The following is a 12,462-nucleotide window of genomic DNA, read 5'->3' on the forward strand; positions in this document are numbered from 1 at the left end:
TTCAAGAAAAAATTGAAAAGTATGAGGAAGATTCATACAAGTGTCGGTATTATTTACTTAATTGTCTATCAGATAATTTTTATGATTATTATGATAGAACTTACTCTACTGCAAAGAAAATTTGGAAAGCGTTGCAGAGTAAATATGATACCGAGGAGGCTGGAGCGAAAACATATGCTGCTAGTAGATTTTTTCGTTTCCAAATGGTGGACAACAAATCAGTGGTAGACCAAGCCAAAGATTTTATAATGATCGTTGGAGAGCTCAGGTCCGAAGAGATAAAAATTGGAGATAACCTTATTGTTTGTGGCATAATAGATAAACTTCCACCTTCATGGAAGGAATTTAAAAAAACTATGCGCCACAAACAAAAGGAAACCTCTTTTAAGACGTTGATTATGGGAATCCGCATGGAAGAAGAGGCAAGGGGCCAAGATGCACTTTTACAAACGGAAGAAAGCAACTTACAACCCGTCACAAACAAGGTAAATTTAATTACTTCAAATAATGTTGCTCCTAATGCTAACAAAAATACCTCTATGAAGCCTAAGAAGAAAATATTCAAGAAAAATAATGGTAGACCTCCCAAGAAAAATAATGGTGGTAACAACCAAGTACAAAATCAACAAGCACAAAATGGAGGACCATTCTTTGTCTGTGGCAAGAGTGGGCATATTGCTCAAATTTGCAAGTTTCGGAAACGTGGTCCTACACCACAGGCGAACGTTACCGAAGAGCCACTTGTGGCGGTGATAACAGACATAAATATGGTTGAAAATGTTGATGGATGGTGGGCTGATTCTAGTGCAAACCGTCATGTCTGCTATGACACAGATTGGTTCAAAGTGTATACTCCATTTGAGGAGCCCAAAACCATCATGCTTGGTGATTCTCACACTACTCAAGTGCTTGGAAAGGGAGATGTCGAGTTGAGCTTTACCTCAGGAAGGGTGTTAACTTTAAAAGATGTACTTTATACTCCTTCCATGAGAAAAAATTTGATGTCTAGTTTTCTTCTTAATAAAGTAGGCTTCAAACAAATTATTGAGTCTGATCAATATGTAATAGTGAAAAAAGGTATTTTTGTGGGAAAGGGGTATGCTTGTGATGGGATGTTTAAGTTGAATGTTGAGATGAATAAAGTTACTAATTCTGTTTACATGTTTTCTTCCACTAATTTTTGGTATGCTCGTTTGTGTCATATTAATAATCGTTATGTGAGAATCATGAGTAGTTTAGGATTAATCCCAATGATTAAAAAGGATTTTGAAAAATGTGAAGCTTGTAGTAAAGCCAAAATCACAAAAATGCCTCATTTTTAAGTTGAAAGAAAAACTGAATTATTAGAGTTAATTCATACTGATATTTGTGAACTTGGAGGAATTTTAACTCGTGGAGGAAATAGATATTTTATCACTTTTATTGATGACTTTTCTAAGTATACATATGTTTTCTTGATGAAAAATAAAAGTGATGCTTTTGAAAATTTTAAAATTTATCTCCATGAAGTTGAAAACCAGTTTGGAAGAAAAATAAAAAGAATTAGAAGTGATAGAGGCCGTGAATACGAGTCTAATGAGTTTAATTCTTTTGTTAGATCATTGGGAATAATTCATGAAACTACTCCACCTTATTCTCCTGCGTCTAATGGTGTAGGGGAAAGAAAAAATAGAACTTTAGTTGAGTTGACAAATGCCATGCTTATTGAGTCTTGTGCACCTCTAAATTTTTGGGGTGAAGCTATTTTAACTGCTTGTTATGTGTTGAATCGTGTGCCTCATAAAAAAACTAAATTAACACCATTTGAGTTGTGGAAAGGTCACAAGCCAAATTTGGGATGTCTAAGAGTTTGGGGTTGTCTAGCTTATGTAAGGCTAATGGATCCCAAAATAAGTAAATTGGGTAAAAAAGTTACTACTTGTGCTTTTCTTGGTTATGCTTCAAGTAGTACAACCTATATATTTTTTAGTCTTGAAGATAATATAATAATAGAATCAGGAGATGCTATTTTTCATGAAAATAAATTTCCATTTGATTCTAAAACTAGTTGGGGTCATAGGACTAATGAAAATATTTTGTCACTACCTAGTTCTTCTATTTCTGTTTTGAAAAATAAAGAAAGTGATGATTTTGAGTTAAGAAGAAGTAAAAGAGCTAGAGTAGAAAAAGATTTTGGTCCTGATTTTTATGTTTTTAATGTTGGAAATGACCCTCTCAATTTACAAGAAGCTTTATCTTCACATGATGCTATTTTTTGGAAAGAGGCTGTAAATGATGAAATGGAATCACTTATTTCCAATAAAACTTGGAAGTTAGTTGATTTACCATCGGGTTGTAAAACAATTGGGTGTAAATGGGTCCTTAGAAAAAAGTTAAAACTTGATGGCTCTGTTGATAAATATAAGGCTAGACTGGTTGCTAAAGGTTTTAAACAACTAGAAGGCCTAGAATTTTTTGATACTTTTTCTCCGGTAACTAGAATTACATCCATAAGGCTTTTAATTGCTATTGCTGCAATTTTTGATTTGCACATTCACCAAATGGATGTAAAAACTGCTTTTTTAAATAGGGACCTAAATGAGGAAATTTATATGGAACAACCCGAAGGTTTTGTTGAAGCAGGCCAAGAAAGCAAAGTGTGTAAACTTACTAAATCCTTATATGGCTTGAAACAGGCACCAAAGCAATGGCATGAGAAATTTGATTCCTGCATGATTGAAAATGGTTTTAAAACAAACGAATGTGATAAGTGCATCTATCATAAGTCTTGGAATAATTCACATGTTATTATTTGCCTCTATGTTGATGATTTATTGATCTTTGGCTCTAACATGAATGGTATTGGTGTAACTAAAAATATTCTTAGAAGTCATTTTGACATGAAAGATCTTGGGGAGGCAAACTTAATTCTTGGAATAAAAATTACTAAAACATGTGATGGAATATTCCTTGACCAGTCACACTATGTTGAGAAAATTTTGAAAAAAATATAACTTTCTTGATTGCAAGCATGTTGTAACTCCTTTTGATTCAAGTGTTCACTTGTTTCCTGTTCAAAGTGAAAATGATGTGATAAATCAAAAGGAATATGCTAGCTTAATTGGAAGTTTGAGATATGTGACTGATTGCACTAGGCCTGATATTGCGTATGCAGTTGGAGTACTTAGCAGGTTTACAAGCAAGCCAGGTAGTGAACATTGGCATGCCATAACGAGAGTTATGAAATATTTAGTTGGTACAAAAACCTATGGCTTATTTTATAAAAAATATCCTGCTGTGCTTGAAGGCTTTTCTGATGCAGATTGGAACACTTTATCTGGTGATTCCTGTTCTACCACTGGTTATATTTTTACGTTGGCAGGTGGTGCTATTTGTTGGAAATCAAAAAAGCAAACTATTATTGCTAACTCTACCATAGAGGCTGAACTAATTGCTTTAGCTTCAGCTAGTGAAGAAGCGAATTCGTTAAGAGATTTATTATTTCAAATTCCTTATTTTGAAAAACCAATTCCTCCTATTTTAATTCATTGTGATAGCACTGCTGCGATTGGTAGAGTTCAAAACGTTATTATAACGGTAAATCCAGACCTATAAGGAGAAAAACAGTACTGTGAGATCATATTTGACGAGTGGTACCATTAATGTTGATTATGTCAAATCTTGTGATAATCTTACAGATCCACTAACCAAGGCCTTGGCAAGAGAAAAGGTCTGGAGCACATTGAGGGGGATGAGATTGAAGCCCATAAATTCATGAGTCGTATATGAGGAAACCCAACCTGGGGACTAGAGATCCTATAACCAGGTTCAATGGGAAAAACGAATCATATGATGACTTGTTGAGAAAAATGCACTATTTTATTTATTCCCTCCCTATGGTGTAAGTGCATTATTCTGTAACAGTGTGTGGAGGTTGAGTATATAAACTCTTAATGAAATTCTGTAGCTCGTATGAGTGGGGTGTTAAATTACAGAAGCATCCTTGACAGATTTCACCTATGTGAGTGTGGAAGTAGGCCACTTCCTATGAGAATTGGGCTCATTCTGAAAAAAGCACTCATGAAACCGGGATAGCACAAGGCCGTAATGTGCTGGCTGTGAAAGCTCATGTCAACACCTTGATTATTATGTGTGAGCAATAATTCTTTATTTCCCTTAAGTAGTCATAGTTCAAGTCTGAGACCACTACGGCTCTGGAGTAAAGATTATTGTTTTACTAAGTGGAAGTTCAATGCAGAGCACACCTTCATTACACATAATAATCTACCTTCAGCTGGTAAACTCTCTGGTATAATATTAAATTGAGTGGGGGATTGATAGGTCTTTTGAGCATTTTAATATTATTTAATTGACATGTTAAAGTGTCTCATTTTCTTCCTTTTACCATGTCATTCACGTTGGTAGCATTAAGAGGCATTGAATGGTACGTTCTGTTGCTGCATTCACATTCTAATCCTTTTTTGTTTGTGGTGAAACAATGAATGGTTTGTTTCTTACCCTCACGTTCTGGTGGAAAAATGAGGCCATAAGTTTATTTGTAACTCATTTCTCCATTATCACATTAACTTACCCACATTCTTCTTGTAACTTATGTAACCTCTAAATGATAATTCTTCCATTTATCTACCTACTTTACTACCCTATTCATATCAAATTAATTCAAGGATGATTTTCCTAGCTATAAATAGTTAGTCATCCTTAACTTGTAGAGGGTAGAGGAAAATATATACTTTGGAGAGTTCTTAAAAAGTGAGGAAAGTAAAAAAGAGAGTTTATTAGTTGAAGGAAAGTGTTCTTCTTTTTGGTGGAGCTTTGGACTCAACATCTTGTCCAGAGTTTGTTGAGTTGTACGACGTGATCGGACTGTTGTATCCTGGAGGGGACAAGTCAGAAAGATTACTGCTGGACCAGTAGATTTGTTGCAGTGGGCTTGAATCTCCTTAAAGAGAGCGAGATATCCACGCCTCAGCCGAAGATATTTTTATTTCTTCATTTTATTTTTCAATTGTAATTGTAATTTCATTGTATTATCACCAACATAAAGTAAGGTTAGCATTCAAATATTAGCAGAAGCATACTTGAAACTTAGACAGATTGTACTAAGTTATTTTCTTTTAGCTTTCCGTAAGAATAGAGCAAGTAAGAAATATCTTTAAGATTGTTGGAAATCTTACGGAAAATACTTGATCACAAACCTTGTCGGAAAATACTTGATTACGAACCTTGTAGGAAATTCTTGAAAGCTTGAGGCATGTCAATTAAGACATTGTCCTTAAGGATATTTCACCTGGTATGGGTGTAATCCCCAGGATTCAACAAGCTCTTCTAGTACAAAACTAAGAGCCAGAATCTAATAAAGGTTTAAATAATATTATAAAACCCAGCAAAAGGAAAATAGGAGGAAGAAGATATGTTGATGTATTCTCTTTAAATTGTATCTACTCCCAAAAGAAAGAATAGAACTTATATAGTGGAATAACTTGGTGAATGGCTGAAAAATGTTTCCAACGGTAAAAGATATTATTAGGATTAAAACTAAAGGCTCCTAAAGAATAGTAAATTGATTGTTACAATTGAAGATAACTTTTGTAACTGACAAAGCCATTTCAAGGCTATTCACTAACGGGTAATTGCTTGAAGCAAGTGTGTGTTACCGCTTTACAAAGTAATGTTTTATTAATTGATTTTCCAACAATTCTTTTTGAGATATTAACAATATTTTTTTCAACACTCCTAACATGCATTAGCATGCTTTGTATTTAGATGTTGTGTGAGTATGAAAATTGCCCAACAAAAAATCTAGGGTTCAGTAGATGTTTAATAATATTCTAGGATAATGGAATCCAAATCTAATTATGTTTTGCACACAAATAGAGCTAGAATCTTAAGCATTCACCTGGCGGAACAAAGTGTCTAACCTGTAGAATCAGATCTTTAAGTGTTCACCTAGGAGAACAAAGTACCTAAGTTTTAACCTGTGGAATCAGATTATCTAACATACTAATAAAGAGATACTATAGTGAAGTACTAAGTATCTGAATATTAAGAGAACATATCCACCATATAACTCATTGGAAGGTCTTAGAAAATCATAAGATAGTGAGTACTAAGCTGAAAATGAGGAGAAGGATCTTCGGGAAAAAAAGATTCTCGCTTAACGTGATATCTATTACGATTTACGGGTCTTGGCATTGGCTAATAAAAAAAGGTATCCTCATTGCCGCAAAGCTCGTCTTTTTTCTGCTTGGAAAACAATGTATCTTCTCAATATTACTATATTTCGAGAGCCAATGATTTTATACCAGGAACTACTATACTCAATTACTTATTGCCAACAACAACAACAACAACCCAGTGAAATCCCACAATGTGGGGTCTGGGGAGGGTAGAGTGTACGCAGACCTTACTCCTACCAAGGTAGGATGGCTGTTTCCGAAAGACCCTCGGCTCAATAAAAAACATAAAAAAAGGTCAGATAAGGCTAAGAGATTCAAAGCGATATGGAAATGAAGTAACGCAAGCGACACAGATAACATAGAATAATCAAAGCACAGAAAATAACAGATAATAGCATAAATCAGAGCACAAGAAATTATACTATGATAATGCGACTACTAATAAGACAGGATAATGAGACTATCTACTAGGTACTAAAATTACTTATTGCCATAAACCTTTATTTTCCGACGAGGTTTATCCTACAAAAGGTACTAAAATTGAATCGGTGATCGATTTTAATGTATCGACGGGCGGGATCTATTGAATGGAATCCTGGAAACAGGGTTAGGAGGTATGAGTAGAACGAATTCAGGAAAGTTCAGGTAATCAAATTATCTAAACTACTAAAGAGATTTTATAGATTAGTACTTTAAGAGTAGGGTACAAAAAGAGATTAGTACTTTTAGAGGAGTCCGGAACCAAAATGCCCAAAAAAAAAATCATTTTGAACCAAAATACCCCAACAAAAAAAATGTTACAAAAGTACCTTTAGCGCAGTAAATTACTACGCTATAGAAATCTTTCTCTCATCTATAGCGCAGTAAAATACTGCGCTATAGGACTCCCCCATTTTCCAAAACCAGCCTCTTACATTTTCACTCCTTTTTACGTAGTTTACCCGTATATTAATCATGCTTTGAGATTCCAGAACTTCAATATTTTATATAGAACCCTAGTTATATTTGTACAATTAATAAAATAGGCTCAACACATCAAGAATACGCAATACTTTGGATTGTCGTTTTAGTGGTTGAAAAGTGCTCGAAGTCCTTTTTTGTTTGAAGACTTGGAGTCATTAGCTTTAAGTTATTTATCTTTTAGGGTTTCGTCTTATTTTTAAATTAATGCTTAACTTTATTTCGAATGTGTCACGTTTTTTTTTATTATCAATTTAGGATGTGAAACTATAAATAATAATAAAGACTAAGATAATATTTATAAATATGCAAAAAATATATAATATTTACGATAAATTGTACAACACTAATGTATATACACTATCGAGGATGGGTCCCACATGTAGTATGTCGGAGACTATCCCTAGGCCTAAGGCTCATACCATCCCCACCGCCCTCGCCATCGTCCTTTTTCCTCTTAATAACTGGGCGCTCCAAGTCATGATCATCTCCTCTTCCCCTAGCCCTTGCGCCCTTAACTAGAACGTGTTTCTTCTTGGGATCTAGTCCCGCTGGCACGCTCAGAACCTCAGGCTGAGCTAGGTCTGGAAACACGACCTCTTCCTCGTCAGGAGTTGCCACTGCGGGCGCCGAAGGATGAACCTAAAAAATATATAATAATTAGTATCATTTCTTATTTATATTGAATACATTAACGTTATTTATTTAATCAAACCTGTGTGTCAACGGGCGCCTGAGTAGGCTCCTGAGATGGGTCTGTAGGCTCCTGAGATGGGTGTGGTGGTGAATATGAGGTAGTCTCCTAGACGAGATGCTGTTCGAAGTCTAAGTAAAGGTTATAAAAATTAAATAAATATTTACCTTATATTGAATAAAATTAGTTTTAAGTAAAAAACTTACATGCGCCTCGGTAGTCTCATGAGAAGACACCTCTGCCTCGGCAGGCTGATGAGAATGCTCCTGAATGGGTAGCTCTTGTGGACCCACTGGTGCTGAATCCTAAAATATGAAAAAAATGAAATAATAAGTAACATACATATTTAAAATAAGTACTTTAAATAATCAAATATGTATATTAAATATTGACCTTATACTGAATAAAACAAATTTTAATAAAAAGCTTACCTGTGGCTCGGTAGTCATATAGGAAGACACCGCTGGCTCGGCAGACCCGTGAGAAAAACGCCTGAGTGGGTGGCTCTGGTGGACCCGCTGGCGCCGAATCCTAAAATATAAAATATTACTAAATAATGAGTAACATATATATATTTAAAATAAATAATTTAAATGAACAAATAAGTATTTTAAATACTAACCGGGATCAAAAACTCATTGAAGTCAAGAATCCTAGCTCCCTCTAAATTCCTCACAGGCCGGTCATCAGCTAATGAAGCGCGTAACGCCGCCCAATCAACGTTATCACGCTCCTCCATGTATGCATTCTGGCTCGACTGTTATGAAGACCCGGGTATCTCAGCAAGTAAGAGCGCTGGCGTAAACGTAGGTGAGTCCCCAGGTAAGTTGCCACCGGCCTGGAACAGCTACAGATGGACTAGACCGTGAACGCCCTCTGGAATGGGATCGGCCTCATCCGCTTCATCTACCAGATGGTGTCCTCCATCACCAGGTCCTCTAGCAGCAGCACCGCGTCCTCTACGCGCACGACGTCCTCCGGTAGCACGACCTCCTCCTCTGGGAGCACTCGGTCCTCCTCCTGGCGCTGCTTGATACTCAGCCTCCGGAATAGGCTCCTCCCTGCGCCTAATCTCGTCTGCCTGCCGGATACCATCCTCGGATATCCGTACCATCTCCGCCGCAAGCCCCGCAAGCCCAGGGTAAGGCATATGCTCTAACCCCAAGATGCGTAAACGTTGTACGGCCACCAGCTACATTTGTGTTCAACAGAAAAAAAAAGTTTATTTTTAAAACGTAACAATTAATGCAATTAAATAAATCTAAATATGATAAACTTATCAATGCCTCGTACTTCCCCGCGAGTGCTGAGTATCCTACTTCCCAAGGGGGTTGTGTAGTGGCTCTCCATCTACCCGCAATCCAAAGAGGACCTCCACATCCTGAAGTGTAATCGTGGCCTCACCAGTGCGAAGATGGAAGGTATGTGTCTCTGGCCTCCACCGCTCAACCATGGCCGTGATGAGCGCCCAATCATGCTATACCCGACCAACGGACACACAATGGTAGATGCCGCCCCGAAACAATATCTCCAACACGCGAGGGCGTGAGGGGTGCTCGTGTAAAAGAGTCCACGCTCTCTGTAGCCTACGGGGACGGAGCCTAGTAGATATCCCTATAGTACCGGGCCATAATAACTCTGACCTATGATTGTCTTGCAAAGACAATACTGATCTATCAGCGGGCCCCGGGTGATCATTGTGCCCCGGGTGAGCATCGGGCGCCGAGGGAACATCGGGCCCAGGGGGAACATTCGGATCCATGAAAGAGTCCGGTCTGTACAAACTAAATTAGTCATTATTCTTGAAATGAAAAATAAATTATATTAACTAATTAATAATTTGTAGGGAATATGTGAATTATGTAGTATTATATCTTGTGAATAATTAACATGGGATATGCAGTAAATTTAATATGTGATAGTAAGGACACATATATGATGGCAAAGATTTTTAAGTTAATTACTTTTGAATTATGTGATGGCAAAGACTTGTTAAGTTAATTAGTTTGGGAATCGAAATTCAGCAATAATATTTGTTTGGAACTCTATTTTGAATATGTGATATATTTTTAGTTGACCAAATAGCCAACACAACTACGATAAACTTAAACTAAAAGAGTATATTCGTCGGCCACATATTTTCCTACAAAATTTACATTTTTTTCTTTAGCTTATGTATTTATGAAAAGAAGAGCTTTAACTATTCTTTTTAAGATAATCTTTTTTTATTTAACATATATATTCACGCTTTTAAAATTATATAGTTCAACAATTCATAATTATTTACAACTTGTTTGGATGGTTGTTACCTATTGCATTATATTATGTTGTTAGTTTAAATACAATGTTTTCTTTGATTGTTACTTTAATTTTATTGTTATGTAACGACGAAAGGTCCTATTTTATGTAACAACTGATTTGGTCCTATACAATACAACACAATACGATAAATGTCAAAACAATACATAACAATCATTCAAACAAAGTGTTAACAACATAATAATTCATTACCAATCAACTTCTTTCAATTCATAAACAATATTTAACAACTAATAAATTCATAATCAATATTTAACAAATAATCAATTAACAAAATAATAATTCATTAACAATTCATAAATAATTAACAACTCATAAACATATAACAAATTAACAATTCATAAACATTTAACAAATTAACAATTCATAAACATTTAACAAATAATGAATTAAACAAACAAACAAAAAAAATTCGGAACAGTGGCAAAAGCCACTGCCCAGTCCGAACAAGAACAAAAAAAAAATTGATTTTTTTTTTGAAAATAGCAAGGATTAAATGTTAAGCACACTTAGAATATAATGTATATAACAAAATAATAACAAAAGTTCATAGTAGAAAACCTTAATCGAAGATTTTTTGTAGAGTTATTTTAATCGAGTTGTACGCCGCTTTTTCCCAAAATTCGAACTTAGAATCTTACTCCTTGACTTGAATATACCGAGACTCTAAACTTTCCGGACGAAATTTAATAGAAAATGACGTTTTTGGATGTGGGGACCACCTCGGTTTCGCCTCCAATGGCGTTTTCAACTCTTTTTTTTTTACCACTAGAGGGACCAGTGGTGGAACCCGATGGGTTTAATGTGGAGTCCTATAGCGCAGTATTTTACTGCGTTATAGGTAAGAGAAAGATTTCTATAGCGTAGTAACGGCTCCGTCTTCGTAAAGTGCTTTAGCGCAGTAATTTACTGCGCTAAAGGTACTTTTGTAACATTTTTTTTTTGTTAGGATATTTTAGTTCAAAATGATTTTTTAGGGGGCATTTTGATTCCGGACTCACTTTTAGAGCGGGTATCTTCTTTTTCTACTTTCATAACTAGCTTGTACATGAAACCATAATATACCTATCAGATGGCTGGGATTGGGCTCAACCCGACATGCTAAGAGAGAGTTCATCGGTTCTTGAGCCAGGGTAACCTTAGTGGGTTGGGCTAGTGGGCCTTTTTTTGTGGTTGACCAAACCGTTTAAAACATGTAGTTTAGCCTTAAAAAGATGGGCAACTACAGGAATAACTACCTTTTAAGGGTTGTTAAAAATTAGTAGTTACTTTTTATGAATTTATAATTCGTAGCAAGTTTATGAAAAATTCGCTATATTTAAATACATTTTTCAGTTGCATCCAACCTTATCTGATGTCACGTGTATTTGACTTGTATATGAATACATGCAACCTTAATTTCTTTAAATACATGTGTAATCAAAATGATTGTATTTTAGTGCATTTAAATACATGACGGAGCTGTGTATTTTAGTGTATTTATATATATTGATATATCATTTTGTTTTGGCTATATTTGAATGTATTCGAGCTCCGATCAGCAAGGTCGCCACCAGCATCGCAAAGTTGAATGTATTAGACTGTATTGGAATGTATTTCAATAAAATTTCAGATGTAAAATTTCAAATACACTGTATTTACTCGAAAAAAAAATGTATACAAACATATGTATATAGATCATTCAAACAACACATACACTCAATGCGTCTAGTCTTGATTTGAGAAAAACTATGTACATAGAGAAAAAAATAACAATACACTCAAACCCACTCAGATCTAATATACAACATATGTATATAGAGAAAAAAATAATGAATACATTTAAATACACACAGATCTAAAATACAACAAGAAGAAGAAGCCATGAATTCCGGTATCCATCCAGATCTGAGAAGCTTTCTCTCAGAAGCTTTCTCTCCGAAGCTTCTTCCAAAGTGCTGGGGTGAACACCTCATCTATCATTTCACCCGGTACTTATTACTTTCCCATCGACCATATAAGAAGGAACTTACAGTACATTGAGTATAGGTCGAAAGAAAACCCACAAATACCGTGCGTAGAGCAAGCAGCTAACACTGGCAGCTGACCGCTTTTGCACTTTTGTCTACTCAAAATAACTCATCTATCAATATTCTCAAATGAACCATGAATATAAACATTCAAAACAACAAAGAACCGCACTTCAATAAATCAATCATTTAATTTCCTCAACCTTTCTTTAAGTTCTTCCCTTTTTTTTTTAGGTTTTGGACTGAAGAACACGAAAATGAGAAGAGAGAGAGGGAACAGAGATTGTCGCGGTGGCGCCGGTAG

This window comes from Lycium barbarum, chromosome 3 (genome assembly GCF_019175385.1).
Source record: "Lycium barbarum isolate Lr01 chromosome 3, ASM1917538v2, whole genome shotgun sequence".
NCBI lineage: Eukaryota > Viridiplantae > Streptophyta > Magnoliopsida > Solanales > Solanaceae > Lycium > Lycium barbarum.